The following is a 20,716-nucleotide window of genomic DNA, read 5'->3' as shown; positions in this document are numbered from 1 at the left end:
TATCTACTTCACTTTTGGAGGCCAAGGACATCTCAGTACGTTGAGAAGGAACTAACATTCTGAATATTTAGGTTCTTTGCCCATGCAAACTTGTAGCCATTAGAGGCTCATGAGCTCCGGTTGAGCAGGACCTGCAATGCAGCCATGTGGGTCCAGCTCCAGGGGAAGAAACACAATCCATCTCACTGAAGTGTTGGCACACTGACAGAAGTCAATCACCCCACTGACTAGGACACAGAGAGCAGAGCTTAAAAATTAGAAAGGGGACCAAAAATGTGTAAAAGAGAAAAGCAACTATATCAGATTTTCAAAACATTATACTTCTGCTTTATATACCATATTTCATGGCTGCCTGGACCTGAGATAAACAGCTGGTGCCTCTGACTGCAGTAACACTTTTAAGAATAGCTTATTAAATGGAAAGATTTTGGAATTCAGTTTTATATAGTATGACAGGCATCTGAAGCTCCCTGTTATCACTCACAGAGTCTTAACAATCAGCAACCAATAGAGAGTAAAAATGCACTTATTTTTGTAGACATTTATTACTTCCCATTCACTTGTATTTTCATCATGTTGTTATGTTTCCTCTCAGGAGAAGGGTATGAAAGAAAACATATTTAATTAGCTCCATTTTAGTATACACTAAAAAGGAAAAGCTATTACAATGAATGTATGTTGTTGTAATTATGGAAGTGACTTCAGAAATAAGGTGCATAATTTTGGTCTCTTGACGGAAAAATTGAACTATAGGGACTTGACTTAGGGAGGATGTTTTTTACATTAATTAACTGAAGCAGCCTGCTCCTTGGAAACCTTAATGAAACATAGCCTTTTCTACAAACTGATGTTGATTTTAACTTTTCTGGCTATGTCCTACTGAGACTTTTACCACTGGAAGCAAAAGCTGAAAATCCTCAAAGCATCCACTAACATCTAAAGCCACAAAAAAGGTATTTATTCAGAGCCTAAGAACCAATGGCCATTAAATCAGAAGAAGGAAATTCAGAGCTGTTGGGCCAGCAGCACACACTCCTTTTAGAGCAGTTTTCTAAGAGTCTCCATGCACAGAGTGCATCTTCATGCTCGTGTGTGATTCTTATGCAATCATAACACAGAACAGATAGAAATGGAAGGTTAGCACTCCATAAAGATACCTTTTTGTACATGATGGATCTTTCCAAACACACCTTTGAAACACTGTACATTCATTGTTTTGGGGTTTGGTTTGTTTTGTTTAAAAAAAACCCAACACAATATGGGTGGTACAGAGGAATGCCAAACTGTGGCACACAAATGGAGAATTTCACAGATGCAGTGACCTGGTGTCTCTTGAATATGGAAATAAAAGCAGTGGCAAAACCATAAAATGCAAAACTAAGTCCTACCAAGGCCCAAAGCATATTGTTGGATGGCAAAGGATGAGATGGAAAAAAAAAGATAGGGAAGGGAGGAGCAGAAGGAGGCAGAAGATCTAGCAATATTGCAAGCAGTCATGTAAAGTATCTGTCTTTACTCTTGCTTTATTTTGCTGATACCTATGAGTACTGAACTTGCATTGAGACAAATTTGCACCAGGTTTATCTGATTACTCTTTTCTCTCTCCCTTCCACAACTGGCAAGTGACAGATCTAGAAATTGTATATTCAATACAGAGGGAAGCTAGAATTAATGGCAGGCAGGCATGGCTATTTCTTGGAACATTAACTATATATTGAATTGCAACTCAGAATGGATTTTTACAGCAGTGATTACAAGAGGTTTATAAAATGGAAATCCTGGAAGTAACTGAAGTGAAACAGAAGTCAACAAGTACCACTAAAGCATTACTTGAACACTACGGAATGAAACAGTCCTCAGAAATCTGGCATCACAAAAATTTCCCTTTCTCTTTATGCAGTTTTAATTTTGGATCTGCAGTCATGTTACCCTTCTGGACACTTTCCATTAAACAGATTTCCTCTACAAATACAATTTCAAATCTTACTGGCTCATCCTTTGATGATAAAAGCTGTAAAATGACTAATACAAAAAAAAAAATACAACTTACAATTCCTCAGTAAGAAACTCTTACAAGGTATGAAATTACACAAGAATGAAATGCCCACAGTTCCTGCTGAAGGAGGTGGACATATCATGACAGACTGAATAGGCCCAGGCTTTAATACTTAGACGCTATTTATTTAAAGATGATGGTCCTCTCCTAATTCAACATTACCCAGCTCACTTCTCCAGGACTGACAGAGGACTCTGTAGCTACAGCAGATTCTCAAACTACTCTTCTTTGCAAATAGACCTCTATTTGGAACAGATCCCCAATTCAAATATAGTACTGTGTTCTTCATTAAACAATAATAAACTAAATGCTCAAGTAATGGTGAACTGGACTTAATCCCACAAAAAGCAAGTAACTGAGAATTAACCGTGCCACCCTTAATTTGCAATTTACAGTAAGCACTTAGGAAATGAACACATCCCACTCGGTAGCAGAGATCCTGCAATGACAGGAGCACAACGGAGCAAATTAAGGATGGAGATTAATGTAATTATGGTTCTAACGTGTCTGCCAGGAAGGATGCAATGCAGCTGACTTCATGTAAAACAGTTTACAGTGTGCAGTTTGATTACAAAACACCTTGGGTCACTTTACAGCAGGAAGATCCAATTCCATGATAACACTCCATTAAGGATGATAAGGACATTTTCCTCACTGGACCACTACACTGTAGGTGAGTTTCATTGTGTACAGTGTGGTCTGTTTCCCCTGTGCATGTCCAGCACTCAGTCAGGAATCCAGCTAAGGAGCCATGCCAAGCAGCCATGCCAAGGCCTTGATTTCCTTGTGCTTGTGCAGAAGCTCACCCTGTCCACTTCAGCAGATGCCATGAAGTGTAATGTTAACAAAGTTCCACAGAGTTGACTGACTCTTGGTATTAACAGGTAATATCCAATAGGGTTGAGGAGAAAGGTTACTGAAATGCGAAAACCAGGCTTACTGACTGTAGGACTCTACAGGAAACTGAGAGACAGAAATATCCTACTGTCCCCCTCCAGACATCAGGCATGGTCTACAAACAAGCATGACTCCATTTTATACACAGTCTGACCTGACATGGCATGCTGCAAGACTGACCATGTGTACACAGTTACAGCAGTGTGTGTTTCTGGAGCAGGCCATGGAATCTCATTTGTTGATAACACAGCAATAGAAACACATGAGCAAGGTTCTCAGGTGTCTTACTCTGTGCTGCTGACTGAATGGGGAGAGATGGAAACAAGACATCACATAATAACTTTGTGCCTTGGGTATTGCAGGGGATAGGGGAAAATACAATCTGAGTGTACAAAAGCAGCATCCCAAATGCTCAGACCCAGCAAAACTGAGTCCTTGTTGGACATGTATACTAACCTGATTTCCAGCCATGCATTTTGCAACAGTGCTTGCCTGCTGATGAATGCAACTGAAATAATCACTCCATAATGCACACACCCCACATTTCCATTCTAACTCTACTGGGAATAATTCTTTGGTGTAAAATATGCATACTCTAATGCTGATATAGTATACAGTGGTCATTTTCCATTACAAGTGAATGAATGTAAAAAAACTCATATTCAAAACCAGAAGTCCATGCTCCATACCTGCAGACACTCAATACTGTGAAATTCAACACTATCAGTCTATGAACTTTGCATGACTGAAGTAAACAAGCCCTAAGCAGATAGGTATATAAGGGCTCACATGCTAAATTGTCAAAAATCACTTGGTCCTCTACTGCTGGTTAAAATCAGGAAGCAAAAGAGCATGTAATGAGCAGAGTTAAAAAACAAACAAAACAGACACTTAAACCTTTAAAAATGCCTAGGATTAGATCAAGAAATTCAACATGTATGTGTGGATTACAAGGAAAAGGTAAACAGTTACAACCCATCCATTTCCATCAACCGATATAAGCACATTTGCAGAGGATTTTACAAGAAGTTTCTATTATGTGCGCCATTGCAAAGCCTAGAGCTTAAGGCAGAACAATTTTTTTGGAAAGGAATGAATATATGGTAAAGGCAGTGAAAGGAGGAGAAAAGCATGGAAATTGGAGAGAACCAGGTAGAAAATCAAGGGAATGATGAGACATTGAAACCAGTGGAGGAAAAAGCTGCTTGAAGCTCCAAGCAAGCTCACACTCTGTGCTCTGACACAGACACCTCCAACAGCACTGACAGAATATTAATCTTCCTCCCCCATTCTCCTCCAAACAAAACTGTGGTTCACTGAGATAGCTCTGGCGCACACATGAACTGGCTTCTGGTGGTTTTGTTTCCTCTGCTTCTGCCAAAGCCATGTGGATAACATGGCTGAATCTCTGCATCTTTAGCTGCATTTGCAGGGACAGAAGGGTTTTATATCTTCCTATTGCTTCTGGCACTCTCAGTATGTGACCACGAAGTAGCTCTCTCGGCCTGGCCAGGAAACAACAATTCCATCATGTGGAAATAGTCAGGAGTGGGTAGTTTATATTTTACTCTGGTGCAAAATGAGATTTTTAATGCCTTTTAAATTTTTTTTTCTTTTTTTAAGAGCAAAACACCCTATCCCATCTTGGCCAAATAACTTGGTGATGAGGGCACGCAGCTGAGATGGAGGAGACAGAGGTTCAACTCCCTGATCCAAACCAGACAGAGCAGGGAGTTGAACCTGGCTTGCTGTAATCCCAGTGGAATACCCTAATCTCTGACACTAGAGAGTTAGGTTCAATTCCCTGCTCTGTCTGGTTTGGATCAAGGATTTGAACCTATGTTCTTTCCTCTTCAGCTGAGTGCTCTAATCATCAAGCTATTGTGTGTCCGCAGAAGGGTTCCTTTTGCTGTGAGCAAGCCCTCAGAACAAAGAGAATGTCAGAAACCATTCCTACTGCTACATTAAAACATTTTCTCCAGCAGAATAAAAATAGCATCAGAACTGGACGGTATGTTCTTTAAGTCAGGGCTTCATCCTGCATGGCATAAAGAAATGCAACCAGCATCTTCCAAAAAGCCTGGCAAGTGTGTCAACAGAGTCTTCTCACTACATCAAAGGAATTAATGAACTTAAAGCATGGACTTCAGTGCTTTGCTGGATAAAGGCACTGCACTTCATAGCCTGAAGAGTCAAATTCTCAAGTAAAAAGGTTTTTTTTGCCTTGCATGTTTTGGCCTTGAGGCTTTTTGTCTCACCAAACAACAGAGTTGTGTGAACGGATGCTTAAGCAGCATTCTATCATCCTTCTATACTATAAGCCACTGCTTAAAACTTTTTTTCAGCAAATGCAAAAGAGAAGCCTGTTGCTTGATAAAACAACACATTAAGTACGTTGGATGTTATTTTCTGATTTTAAACCTGTTCAATTTAAAACTGAGCATTTAAGCTTCTCTATTATTCAATATAAGTATTTCACTTAGGGGACTTAAAAGAGTAGACAATACAACTTCCAGTGGTATAAAGTTGGATTCAGAGCACACTGGAAAATATAGAGCAGCTGGAGGGAATCAAACACTCCAATGTCATGGAAAAGAGTGGGGAAAAAAAAAGGAAACATCACTTTTAGGGGCAAGAAAAAGCATAGGGTACTTGAGTGGTTCTATCTCAACCTGACAATTTCCATTCACAATACAAAGCACAACTTCAATTTCTGACACTTTTTTTTCATTTTAATGAGAAAGGTTTCATTCAACTGTCTAAATTTTTAATAGAAAGGGAATGGGGCTCTCACACAGTACCTTCAAAAACATAAACAAACTTTAAGACTAAGCTTAGTAAAGAACCTAGGTTTGCCTATTATATCAAGTGTATCTTGGGTTGTTCAGATGGAGCAGAATCAATTTGTCTATGAATTTCATGAATGCCTGAAGATAAAAACATCTGTCAAGACAAGGGGAAAGGATGAGAGTTCCAATTTCAAATTTTACAATAATTTTTTAGTGAAGTTTATTTAATCTGTTTTCTGCTTTTTTTCTGCATGAAAAAGATCACTTTTCGTCTCTCCAGTATTTGAGAGATTCCATTAATTATGCTGATATGTTTGGAAATGGTTACCAGGAAACAATGAAAAAGAATATAAATGCCTAGTTATCAAAGCACACTTGAAGAATAAATTGCTCTTCTTTTATGACAGGCATTTATCTGTTGACTCTACTGAAAATATAATGAGTATAGAATGTCCTCACTTTATCTGTCCTGTATTACAGTGTTCTGCTTTATGTGTAAACAGAGATAAATCACTAAGAAGAAAATGGGCTTGGGGAATTAGTCTTTTGCAGTTGAAGTACAAATTTTGGGTTGCCTACAAGAAAATTAACTTAATTAATTCCTACCTGTCTCCAAATTACAAATGTTACTAAGGAAAAGTTCTGAAGTTAAATATCTGAGAGAGAAAACAAATCTGTGAAAGGGAGCTTGACTTGAGCCTGTGCACATGGTATGTATCCTTACTTTAATAAAAAAAATTTAAAAATTCATTTTTAAAGAACTTTTTTTAAAAAATGCATTTCTTTCCTAATGTTAGGACCGAAAACAGTCCTAAGATTAGCCAACCTATGAGTTCCATCAAAGATATAAAGCATAGAAGGTACTCTTTCTGCCCAGTCGAACACCTTAGGAAATCCATTGTAGAAAAAGGAAAAACTTTTGCATCAGGACATTCACTGTACCCCACAATGAGCTCACTTTTATATATCACCTATATAATTACAATTAGAGTAAGATACAGTGGGTCTAATCTGTTTGGTTTTTTTACTCCTCCTTCAGACAACCAGGTTTGATTTCAAATAAGAGCTCAGGTTTAATAGATTCATTTAGGTAATAGTTTTACGATATGAAATGCACGCCTCTCCTTTCATATTAAACCAGAGTTTTCTGACCTGCTTCCCAGGGCAACTTTTCTTGGGTGGATTGTGAAGAATCAGAGCAGTTTATATCTGTTCACATTCCTCTTTCCCTTGCTGCCTTCCACATGAAGTGACTATCAAGTGAAGGCTGTCTGCAAGATGCCTCACAGCCAGATATGAAGGAGAGCTAGCAACAACAAAGCATTCACCCAAACGCTTAGCTAGGCCTCCAAGCTTAAATCTCAAGCAGCTAAGGAATTTGACAAAACAAGGTTTCACTGTAGAATAAACCATACAGTTTTCACTCTCCCAGAAGAATCCTGCTTTCCCAAATAACCCTAGTTTAACCAAGCCACCTGCCTATGTCAGGGAAATTAATGAACTTCAAAAGTAAAAACAACTCGGATAAAGAACAAGCCCTGTTTTTCTAAACAGCAGAAATGCCAGCACCACAGCAGTGTGCCTTCTTTTCCACCAAGCCATACATTAAAGCCCGATTCCTGGACCTTACATGTCCAGCCACTGCACTGCACATTAATCTCTTTCCTCAATTTAGTTGTCAAGTTTGCAGTAACACTGTGTGATGCATGCCTGGAACCATGAGCTTGGGTCCAAGATAACTGTGTACCCTGCTAATACAGGGGACAAAATACCTGTTTAAAGAAAATAATTTTTTATAGGAAGTTCAATTGATTTTTTAAATTTATTTTATTTTTTGTAATCCTTGTTGGATTAAACTTTTCCTGTTGACAACTTCACCTAGTGAACAAAATGCCACACATAAATCCTGAACAGTTCATAGAACTAATGAAATGGACTTGTAAACATGTGAGACACAGATGTTGTGGCTCTGTTTGTCTTCATTTTTTCATCAAGAAGGAGGAACAAGGGAAAAAGAAACACAGCAGACAAAGGATGAAATCAGCATTGTGTCCAAGCAAGTGGTCAATTGAAATAGAAAACATGATTTCAAACAGCTCATAACAGATTGGCATTTTAGTGTTTCCAAAAGAAAATAAATTTAGCCCAGATTGCAATAGGAAAGTTTAATGGAAAAATTAGCAAAACTTAAGGAATTCAGAGGACAAAGTATTTTTTTATAAAAGAGATCAGCTTCCTTTGATTCAATAGGAACTAGACTAAGTTCCGTCAGAGAATTCCTTTCAAAATTTGACATCAGGATTGTATATCTAATATTACAGTAATTTCACGATTATAAGCCGCACTGATTATAAGCCGCACTTCTGGGTTTCAGCAACTTTTTGGTTTTTGTCCATACATAAGCCGCACCTGATTATAAGCCGCATGTTACAATACAGAGTGTGATAAAAGGTATCTGTTCTATCACCATCTGTTGAGGGTGGGGACAGTGATCCTTATCTCAACGGCAGATAATTTGCTAATGGGCCATCCATTGAAACCAGGCAGGGCATTGTTCTTTATCTTTTCACAACCCATCCTTCCTCCAGCCAGTCATTTTCTGCTAATGGCCCATTGAGTCCCACTGCGTGACTGATAAAATTACTGCATCCCATTGAAAGTTGCTCCAGCCAGGGGGAAGAGCCCAACATTTCTTACCAAGATAAAAACAGAGGTTTTGGGACAATAAGGTAGCCCCTTTCTCCACTGGACTCCAGAGGAAAACCGGATTTCTCCACATCACCACTGGACCTCCAGAGGGAAACTGCACCTTGTACAGGAGCACTGCTCCAACTGAATCACATCTGTCACTGCAAGGGGACTGCAATCACCATTTAATGGGACTGCTACCAACACCCTGCCTGACGGTGTCAGGTTGTACTCTGACTGTGTCAGGGTTTGGAGTTTGTTTCTTTGTAGTACTGTATTTCTATTTTAATTTCCCTAGAAAAGAACTGTTATTCCTAATTCCCATATTTTTGCCTGAAAACCCCTTGATTTCAAAATTATAATAATTTGGAGAGAGGGGGTTTGCATTCTCCATTTCAAAGAGAAACTCCTGCCTTTCTCAGCAGACACCTGTCCTCCAAACTAAAACAGCAACTTTTCGTTCTTTGTCTATATATAAGCCGCACCTGATTATAAGCCGCACTTTGGGTTCAGACCAAAATTTTAGTCAAAATGGTGCGGCTTATAATCGTGAAATTACTGTAATTATTTTTATCCATTACTTTGGTTCAAATTGATATGGTAATGTCAATGACACCTGGAGCATGAACTCCCTGTAGGTGTTGTTTATGAAGTTTAGATGACCTCAACCTCTACAGTCCAGCTGGTGTCCTAATTATGGTGAACTATGCTTTGCACAAAGCTGATACAAAAACTTGGATCCAGCTGAACTACTAAGGAGGAAGGGAGATATTTACCAAGAGCTACTAATTAACTATGTGTCCTGGCTTGCCAGCTGTAGAAAATCTACTATTGTATAAAGAAAGTAGTCCTTTGATATATATACAGCATACAGTTTTTCAGAAGATATCTTCCTGCTTTTCTAAGACAAAAGATGCTGAGACAGTTTTAAGGACTGTAGAATAATATTTTCTCTCATGCTTAAGTACACCCAATTTTTTAATAGGTCTGCATGAGAAATCTGAAAGATAAGTGTGCAAAGTGCTGAAAAATGTGGCTATTTCTAGCGCTGTACATGGTAACCTACCACTCAGTAGCTTTAAGACACACATCGATAAGTGGAGAGTGTGGATATGCTCAAGGAGTCACATCATACATGCAGTGAACCCAGCATCGTCCGAGGCTGTTCAGCTCACTGACACAGCACAGAGTAACCCTTCTTCCTTGGAGGAATGCGTCACAGAACCAGCTCAAGGCAAAAAAATGCAGACACATACATGTGTCTTCAGGGAAAGTGCGCTGGTCAGAGTTCATCCCACTTCTGGTAGGGGAATAGTTCAAAACCCCTACTAAGTCTTGCTGACAAGAAAATACAAAAAACTTGTTCATCACATCTCACCCCCAGCCTAGACTCATTCCTGTGCAAGCTGGCCTCTGCCATGTGTGCAAGGAGTTGAGAGTCTCAACTCATCTCAGCACAGTGGGTGCCACACAGAGGATGCCAGTGCCAGCCCAGCCTCATGTCCTGCAGCCCCATCAGAGCCAGAGTTTGAACTGAGTTTGAAGAGTAGGAGAGCTGTGGCAGAAGAAAGAACCTCCACTCAAACATTTGGAGAGAAGAGGATGTGGTATCTTGTGTCCAGGTCCCAGCATCCCTCCCCGGGATATCAGTATTCACAAGAGATACTTCGACTGAAATACTGACACTCCTTGAAACCCTCTAATGACACTTGCTACTGAATCTCATTTGCTCTTTCCTTCTGTGAAATAAAAGGCAAGAAAAATACTAGTATCAAGAGCTCTCTTCAGTGAGCTCTGTCCTAGTTATTGGTTTCCTTTATACCATTTTACACCCTAATAGAACTCGTTACAGTGAGACTATTTTCAATGCAAAGCAATGAATTAAAAGCAGAATTTGAACAACAGTTTCAGAGATAAAATAAAATAAAATTCTTTTTTAGAGTGTGTAACTGCCAAGCATACAATTACAAACTTACTTTCAAGAAGTTATGTATATAATCATCTGGATGGTATCAGCTATTGAAAATATTGGTAAAATATATATTTACTTATTCTTAGTACAATGACACAATGAATTTTAAATTTCTCACAGCAAAATCACTGTTCTTATATTTGCATAGTACACGCAGCTTCAGTGAGCCTAAGTAAAACTGTGATTTCTTTCTCTAAGGTGCATCACAACAATTCATTGCAAACAGCAGAGATAGGATACAGCTTGCAGAATGGCTTTGGTTCATTTCAAAACATGAGAAAGCTACTGAGAATCTATATGGAATATATTTTTAAGCAAAACCAGTTTATGATCCTTTCCTAGGACTGTGAGTTGAGAGACATAAGAGGATCTATGTCTGTAAATGTGAATTTGAGTATAAATACAGATTTAAATTTAGAGCTATGTTAGTTATTATATAAATACTTTTAATCTACATAAAACAGAAATACATTATTCCTGTGTGATGAAATTACTAGCACACATAACACCATAAAGCACCAGTAGAAATTACTATACTTCAATGCACCCTCCTAAACCCTGTACATGTTATTTTGGGAGAAAATAATCCAAAACTGTCTTGTATAAATATTTCAGAGTTTTAAAAACATTTTATTAGGAATATTTTTACATCTTCCAGCTCTTTGTTTGATAGTATGAATTCGGATATAAAGATCTCAGAGACAGAGACAAAAATTCTAACTAATAAAACTATTCTCTAAATAACTCCAGATTAACTTTCTGCATTCAAAACCTAAAGGACAAGTAGCAAACATACTGAAAAAATTTCCAAGGGTAGAAATAGATGCTAAATATCCTAATGAAAAACAGTAATCTTTTATTTTTCAGTAGTTTGGAGATATTGTTTTGTGACCATTTAAACATTACTTCTCAAATTATGATATGGATATTTCCAGCATACATGAAAGAGTAACTGCTTAGTCACTGATGACTATATTTAGATGCACACACAGGTGCACAACTAATGGAGTTATTTATGATCAATTCCTGCTTGAAAAAAATGAGAGGGACACAGCAATAATGGCAAATGAGATTATAGAGCCAAATGCCAAATGAAATTTTTGAGTTAAATTCATATTTATCCACAGTTGTCTATTCTTTTCAACACCAGATGTATAGTAAACAAAATACTACAGCTAACTACTACTAAAACCACTGGCTAACTCTGTAGCTGAATATGCTAGTCAACAGCTATTCTTAGATTCTGCTTTTCTCTTCAGTGAGTCAGGCGAATTGAATATTCTCTGCAAACAAATCTGCTGGTCAGCTCTAGTAGACATTTTCCATTATAACTGTGGCTGGCTACAAAGCCTAGGAATTCACTTATCAGTATTTTTTCCCCATTATAAAGTTCACAGCACAGAAGGGTCTGTAGTGATTAAGAAGCCATAAAAAAAGCTGATGAATATTCACTCTGCTTCTTAAATTAATTTGATTCTGTGACCTTTGCTTTGCATTGAACTGTGTTCCAAAGCTAATTTCAAATTGGATTGCAACCAGCAAATCTGGATTATGTACTCAAAGAACCCAAACCTCAGACTCATAAGGACGCATTCCATAATTCTCCATTTAGGGAAGAGAAGTAATACCCTGAGACTGAAAATGCCTGACTTTGCACTGGTTCTGACTGTCTGTGCCTCATTTAACAATCAGAGACTACATAACACATAGAATATCAAGGGTTATGGAACAACCTAAACCTTCGTCCTACAGACACTTAAGCCTGCGCTTAACTTTACAACCACATGTAAAAGTTTCTTTGATTTTAATTGAACTAATCACAAGAAGAATGTGAGTAAGTGTTTGCAGGATCAGGGTTCAGCAGGTCATGAATTGTACTTTAGGAATATTTACAATGAGTTGCTTGTGGATGACTTACAGAGAAAAAGGCTTTACCAGAAAACATTTCTAGATAGCAAAGCAAATTCAAGAACTTCACAATGTAAAGGGCAAATTTTGTGACTAATTTATTTCCCAAAATTATTCATGGATTTTTACCATATACTAGCATCAGGAATCTATGAACAGTAGCACTCCTGCTGAGCTAGAAAGAAGCAAATTTCTGAACCTTATGAAGCATTCTGAATCCTTTGAAAGAATTCCCAGATGTTTGTATGGGGTAATTTAATTTCTTTCTTGAGGGCTCTCAGTTGTGGAGGCCTATAAACTGTACTTAACCAAGGAATAACACCATATATTTGAAAAACACAGGTAGTCTCATATACACTGTCATCCCTGTGAACAAGAGTATTTATTCTACATCTCTTCAGTGAGCCCAGAAAAATGCATTCCCTGCAGTCTAAACACCTGATGTGAAGAAGGACCTGGAGGAGAGCCAGCTGGCTTAGGTTCAGCCAGTGTGAAATGAAGGTGACACATGCTGGCAGACTGAAGCACTTTGAGGAATTGGCAGGAACTTTCACTGCCTCTCCACTTGATGGCATCTGTCCACCCATTGTCCAAGCAGTTTTGCAATCATCTAGACTGCGAATTTTCCTGGCATCATCTTGTTATTCTGTATTTGCACAGTGCCCAGGACACTGGGATCCCAGTCTGCACAACTGTAAATTGCTGTGATGCAAACATTTAACAATACTAAGCACAGAGTCTTTCCAAGCGCTGGTTGCAGGTTCTCCACGTTAACAACAGCAGGAATGACATCCTCTATCTGTGGCTGCACCAAGGTTGCAGCACTTCCTTGCCAAGATATAGCATGTCTTTGATCCCATATGATTAGGAGGACAAAACCTCAGTCAGAAACTATGTTCAATAATCATACTTTACTTTGTAAAATAAAGTCAACCTCAATGAGATATGCAACACTGACTTTGCCTCTTGTACTGGTGATTGTTTGCACTGGTCTCAGATAAGCTATGCTGGTATTTAGAAAACGTGAGCATTGAATGGACTCTCTGATTATCAGAGCCTTTTCTCAAAAGAAGTTAACAGAGTAATTCTTTTTTGCAGCAGGCTAAATATACCACACCGTAGTGCATACAAGACTATCTCAGTGGTTTTAAATATGTGATGTTATTCCTTACTTGAATACAACCTCTAGGCCTCCTCAACTGACAGCCCTTGAGGAGGAAATTTTTTTCCCTTTTGCAGGGGATTACACAAAAAGCCTTTTGCAGGTTAATTTTTCTTCAGAAAAATATACTCCTGATGTGAGATCCGTGTCAACAATTTTGACCACATCTAGTTCATTTTCCTTGACAAGTAAATTAGGCTTATTGCTTGATACCTTCAGTCATTATTCAGTTGAGTAATGACTGATGTTATTACTGTATTACACATTAAGTTATTCAAAATGTTAGGAAGTGCAAAGTCTTGCCCTGGCTTAACTTTCCACAAGCTCCAGCCTCACAAGTCTGCATTTCAGAAAGTCATTGTTTGATGAAAAACACAAAATTTCTAGGGTGATTTATTGTAAGTACCAGATATTTTCAAAATTTCTGGGAATTGAAAATCCCACTGAACTCATAGTAACTGAAGTGCTCATTTTATTTGAGAACTGGAACACTTCTCCAAGTGACTAAATATAAAGAATAAATGCCTAACCATTGCTGTTCCCTCTCGAAAATACAGCTGCAGATATACATTCAATCTGAAATAAAAATATTTATTTTTCCCAGTCCAGAGACTGAACATGAGAGCTTTTTCTGCCACATAATCAAGGAAAACTTGTATCCAAACATGAAAACACAACAAAACAAGATATCCATTTTGAAGGGAACAGCGTTACAAATCCATGGCAAGTTTTTATTCAATTTACTCTATCAGATTATAAAGGAGAAGCCCCATACCACGTGCCTTTGAGGAAATAGTGTCTTATTATGTGACTCCCACTCACTGTCATGATAAAATTCAGGTGTCATTTTTCATTATGATTACAGCCTTGGCACACTAAAAGGTTTTCACCTTTTCCATTCAGTTATTATGAGTTTTTCTTGACAGCTTTTAGATTGCAACAGGATAATGATAGCAGGCATTCTGGCAGAAAATACTGAAGTTATTCTATATCAATCTTCCCCTCTTGTGTTGTTTTTTTTCTACTGCTTATCCAAGAGCTACAATCCAGTTGCTCCATGTTATTATGAGATACTTCTCCTATGTCTTCACTATAACAGATTATTTCAAGATTTTTTAAAAGCATTTCTTGAAGTTTGTAGTTTTAAGAATACAGTATCAAAGTTTGTTGAATGAGGCAAATTCTTTAATTCCTTTTAGGTTCCAGTATGATCCAAGTTTCACTTTGCTTATTGTAGGATTTTATAGTGGGCACAGGCACTACCTCAGTATCTACAGTAATGTATTTGGAACAGTTTTAAAAAGGTCTGTGGTATTTTCACTGTAAACTTTAGAATGTCTTTAAAATAAGTACAGTAATTTCACGACCATAAGGCACACTGGACTATAAGGCACACCCCCCGGGAGTTGGACCAAAATTCCCAACTTTGTACATCAGATAAGGCGCACCGGACTATAAGGCACACTTCCGGGTTCGGACCAAAATTTTAGTCAAAAGGGTGCACCTTATAGTCGTGAAATTACTGTATCTTGATTTTCATAATACGCAGATGTACTTTCTGCAGAGACTTTGTTAAAAGAAACAAAGACGTTTTAAATGTACTGTTCTGCACTTTCCTTTGGATTTCTTGATTAGGCTAATCTCTGCATTGAAACATTTCACATAAATTCATTTCCTTCTTTGTCTCTTTACTATTAGGAAAAACATACAGAAGTAGAGTAAATATAGTATTATGGATTTAACTGTACAGCTGGTGTGGGAAACCAGCCCGATCCAGGAGAACATTCTCCCTTCTGGGTATGTTCTCCTGGAGGTGTTCCACTGCTCACACTGACAGCAGGACCCAGTGCACAGCAGGCAAGACTGATGTCCGTAAACATGGGTTTTTTGGAAAAGGAGGACAGCAACAAGTGAGGTGAGAAACAGAATTTACATTCTTTGGCATAGCCAAATGTTGTGGAGCAAATGAAGTCAGTGTTTATTAGTCCTGTTATAGCCCTTTAAAAGAAACATAAAATTATAGGTTAATATGAACTAGACCAGTGAATGAAATGCTATTGCTGAGCCAGTAGCATCACCTTTAATTAGCAAACTTTTCTCTTTTGTTAGCTGTTAAACAACTGTGTCCTTCACTGGCATTTTACTACTAACACAAATGCTTTCACTGTAATTTTTATAGGCAAATTTGCACATTAAGCAGCTCTTGGGTTATGTGGTTGAGATTATTATTTTCAGATATTAATATTTCTACTGTAGGTTTGTGTGAAGATTCATTTTGATAAGAAATTATTACAAAATTGAGACAATATTAAAGCAGTATGAAGAACTTTGGCCAAAAATCAGGATGAGGAGATGAATAGAAGAGGGTGTGCAGGAAATAAATGTGATCTGCAGAGCCTCGAAAAGTAACTTGCAATACTTCCTCCTTCTGGAGCAAAACTTCCCACTGGGAGACTAAAATATGCTCATGTAGCCAGACAATGGGGTAGTAATATTGAAGTTACTAAATTCAAAAGCCCAAGGAAACTATTATAGATTTAAGACACTGAGTCCTCTTTGAATGATCAGCTGCTCTTAAGCCATAGCCTCCCCTCTCCCCAGGCCACCACTGCACACACCAGAAGATAGCAAGGGCTTTGGGAAGGGAAGCAGCCATCCCCCTTCTTACCCCAGCACTAGGACAAGGAGTGTTCCTGGCCCTCCAGCACTCCTCTGCACAGAATCACAGAACCATCAAGGTTGGAATAGACCTTTAAAATCATCTAGTCCAACCATCAACCTAACACCAACCTAAATCATCCATAAATCAAAACCCCAAGTGCCATATCCAGACACTCCTTGAACACTTCAAGAGATAGTGACTTCACCACAGCCCTGGACATCTTATGGACAACTTATTCCAATACAACTGTTTCAGTGCGAACTTTTTTCTATTATCTAACCCGACTCTCCCCAGGTCCAACTTCAGGCTATTTTCTCTCATCCTTTCACTTGGGACATGACAAGAGAGACTAGTCCTCACCTGGCTACATCCTCCTTTCAGGCAGTTTAAGAGAGCAGTGAGGTCCCCCCTGAGCCTCCTCTTCTCCAGGCTAAACACCCCCAGCTCTCTCAGCTGCTCCTCCTAAGACTTGGACTCCAGGCCCCTCATCAGCTTCAGCGCCCTTCTCCGAATACTCTCCAAAACCCTTGCAGGGAGAGGCCCAGAACTGAACAGAGTACTTAAGGTGTGGTGTCACCAGTGCTGAGTGCAGGGAGAAAATCACTTCTCTAGTACTGCTGTACACGCTATTCTTGATACAGGCCAAGATGTCATTGGCTTTCTTGGCCACCTGGGCACACAGCTGGCCAGCTGTAAACCAGCAACCCCAAATCACTTTCTGCTAAGCAGCTCTCAAGCCACTTTTCCCCAAGCCTATATCGACGCACGGGGTTGTCGCAATGCAAGTGCAGACCCCAGCACTTTGCTTTATTGAACCTCATGCAGTTAGCCTACTGCTCCAGCCTGTCAAAATCTCCCTGTAGAGCCTTCCTCTAATTTGTTGTTATCTGCGAACTTACTGAGGATGCACTAAATCCCCTCATCCAAACAACTGATGAAAGATACAAAACAAGACCAGCCCCAATACTGAGTCCTGGGGAATACCACTAGTGACTGGCCACCAACTGGATTTACTTCTATCCTCTACCACTTTCCTGGCCCAGCCATCCAGACAGTGTTTAACACAGTGAAAAATGCCAAAAATCTGGTTAAGCCAAAAAAAGCCTCAATTTCTCCAGCAGACTGCTGTGGAAGGTGGTGTAGAAGCCTTTACTGAAGTCTAGATACTCAACAGCCACAGCTTTTCCCTCATCTTCTGAGCAAGTTACCTTGCCATAGAAGGAGATTAGGTTGCCCGTGCAGGATCTGCCTTTTTTAAACCCCCACTGGCTGGGCTGATCCCCTGGTTGCCCTGAACATGCTGCGTGATGGCACTCATGATGATCTGCTCCATGACTTTCCCCAGTACCAAGGTCAGGCTGACAGGCCTTTAGTTTCCCAGATCATCCTTCCTCCCTTCTTGGGGATGGGTGTTACATTTGCTAATCACCTTCTGGTAATTCTGGGACCTCTCCAGTTAACCAGGACTGCTGGTAAATGACTTAAATGATTTGGGAAGCTCTTTTGGCCACTACTCTCACTACTCTTGGCTGCACCCTATCCGGGCCCACACTTGTGGGTGTCTAATTGCCATACAATGTCATTAGCTGCTTCCTTTTGGATTATGGGGGCTTCACTCTGCTTCTGTCATGAACCTCCAGCTCTGGAGTTGTACCTCACTCTTGAGCCCCACGTCCTCCCTGCAGACCCCACCATGCCCCAGGTAGGTCATCAACTCACCACGCAGATGTTCAGCTCTGCCACCACTGTCATGAAGATTCACACCAGATTTGTAACATTTCCTGGTCATAGCAATTTTGTTAGGTAGTTCTGCTTGCTCCATACAGAGCCTTTTTGACAAGTATCTCTTGGTAAACAGAACAGCACAGAGCTCAGGGCAATGGTTACAGGCTCATTCATAACAGCCATCAACTTCAAATGGTTGACTGACTTCTTGGAGCTTTGAGATTTGATAGCAGAAAGCAGTATTTTGAGTATTAGCTCATGCACCCAGAAATCTGGTTACATCATAAAAATATAATCCTTTAAAATCACAGCTCAGTGGAGACAATTACATGCCAATTGATCTAACAATTTGAAGCTCATGGGAAGGCAGGCATGTGCATAAAATTTGCATTATGCCTTATCTGATGCCTTTGAAAAAAAAAAAAGCTTTAGTCATTCAAAGGTTTAAGAATGTGAAATAAGGTAAGATTATTTTCTACTTTTCTACTTGGTACCACACTACACTGAGGAAACGAAGGACTATGTGGAAACAGACTAAGCCAGATGAGGTAGGGCAGTGGTGGTACCTCAGTATTTTAACTGAGAAATACTCTGGCACCTTATGAAAGCTGATGCAGTCATGGTCAAAAGGGGACCCACTGCATGATAGAATGAACCTCAAAAGGAAAAGCAGTTAAGCCTCTATCACTTTCCTTTTCTTTTAAGATGCCTTTGAAGTGAGACACTTCATATGACGGCTGTTTGGCTGTGGGGGTTGCATCATCGTGGTTTGAGTGCTTCCGATGATTTCCCTTTAACTTTGGAAAAAGATACACTGCCAACAACCAAAAGTAAACTGTACTCATCCACACATAATTCCCCCATACCTTAAATCATGAGTTTTGCTCCACAAAACATAAACTGTTCAGGGTCAGTGTAGGATTATCCCATCAGAAACACAGTAAATAAAGCCATTACAATAGGAAGAAAATTGGGCAGTTAGAATATTTTTGTTTCTCTTAAGTAACATAAAAATTAAATAAACAGATGAGTTAAACTGCTCTCATGCATGATTTGCAGGAGAAAATATTAACTGCTTGAATGCCAAGGTTGAACTAAGCTTAAGAACACCCATAGCTCAAAACAAGAGCTGAGTCAGTAGCAGGCTATGAAATTAGAAAATATCCCACAGTTCATATTTAAGGAAGAGTTTTAAGGGATTTTTTTGTTTTGTTATTAAGTAAGTTGATTAACTATACAAGAGACCTTTTCCATTGAGTGATAAAGTTCTAAGTTTGACTTAAACTGAATACCACCAGAGTACCACCACAGTGATAAGCAAAGCTTAGGCCCTGGATGGAAAGCATTGAGTTTCAGATTTGGGTTGTGGGGAAAAGGGGGCACAGAGAATTCAAAATCTGTCTCACAGAGGCTGCGCAGAACTAATTTGAATCCTTCTTGTGCCTGGACAATAAAAATTGTAACGTTTCAGATGCTTATTAATTTTGTAGTATCGAAACCCTGAAATACCCACCTTTTTATGAGAAATGGTCTAGAATCAAAAATTGTCATGATAATCAACTAAATGAAGGATTACCAATAAGGACAGAAATAGGAGTGAAATGCTGATCTTTTGTCACCAGTAAAAACCAACAATAACTTGAATGCAATGGACACATTCTACTAAATTCCAGCAAGGTAAACTGAGATCAGCATCTCAGAAAAACAAAATATTCAACAGTGAGGAGCTATGCTATTTAGAGAAAATTAAAAAGGGAGACTTTCAAGACTTTTATTAGATTGATTTACTACACCTTCACATCTTGATCCAAGTCAATAGATGGTATTACTGATAGAAGCACTGTCATTTTCAAACTATGTTTTCCCCTCTGAAATTATTCTTTTGTATGAAAGGAAGTATCACAACTGTAGGAACTTAAAAAAAACCCCACACCATGTTAAAGGGGAAACTTAAGCAAACCAAAATAAAATGTAAACAAAATTAGTGGTCTGACTTAAATCAACAAGACCATAGCAACCCAGTAAAGTCTGAAAATCTAGCTTGACATTGTGTCCCTTGCTGAAACTTGTGTACCATTTACTCATTTCTTTGGTTTTGTTAGGGTTTTTTTCTGCACAAAAGATAAGGGTACTTCTAATTAAAAATATTATGTAAACAAAATGACATTTCCCAGAATACTTTAATTTTTTTTCCATTTGTATTCTAAATTTCAGGCCTGAGTAATGAAAATCATATTACAGGAAAAACAGGTAAATTCCCAAGTCAGGTAGGAATACAAAAATCTTAAACCACATCAAGTACTATCTAAAGTTAATCCAGCCCTCACACACAGCAGAGACTAAAACAAAGACTTCTTGCTTTCAATGCATACTTTTTAAATAGGAAAAAGATTTGCCCAGGAGACAAATTATCTGAGTAGTCTGGCACTGTCTCACTATGCTATCATGTCTTGCTCTCCTACATACCAAGGTGTTTTTCTTCCAGGCTGCTTAAAGCAGAGGTAAGACTAGCTTTATGAATAGGAAGCTTATCCATTGCAGCCAAGGCAGGGTGCATGTACCCCGGGGGAGGTGCATGACAATCAACTGGAATGCAGAAATAAAGTATTGTTTGTGCTACTTGAAGATGAAATTTTAAAAATTAAATTGTGGGCATTTCAGCTTTATTTCATCCTTTTTCAATTTCTATATTTGCATATGTTTTATAATATATTTAATTTATTATTATAGTAGTAAATTTAAACCATTTATAAATAAATATACACTTACTGCAGATATGTGCTTAAAAATGTTTTACTAATTATAAAAAAGTATAGAATATATATAATGCTCAAAATGCCTTCATCCATAGACTCAG

General features: G+C 38.6%; 1 protein-coding gene across 4 annotated transcripts in view; it reads right to left on the bottom strand.

The window, feature by feature from the left end:
• Positions 1-20,716, bottom strand: part of SMOC2 (SPARC related modular calcium binding 2) — a 141,405-nt gene that overhangs the window by 13,458 nt on the left and 107,231 nt on the right. The gene's annotated exons all lie outside the window — the stretch shown is intronic.

The sequence above is a fragment of the Catharus ustulatus genome, chromosome 3 (assembly GCF_009819885.2).
Source record: "Catharus ustulatus isolate bCatUst1 chromosome 3, bCatUst1.pri.v2, whole genome shotgun sequence".
In the NCBI taxonomy this organism is placed as follows: domain Eukaryota; kingdom Metazoa; phylum Chordata; class Aves; order Passeriformes; family Turdidae; genus Catharus; species Catharus ustulatus.
Note: the sequence above shows the minus strand (reverse complement) of the source record. Positions and strands in the feature narration are given on the sequence as shown.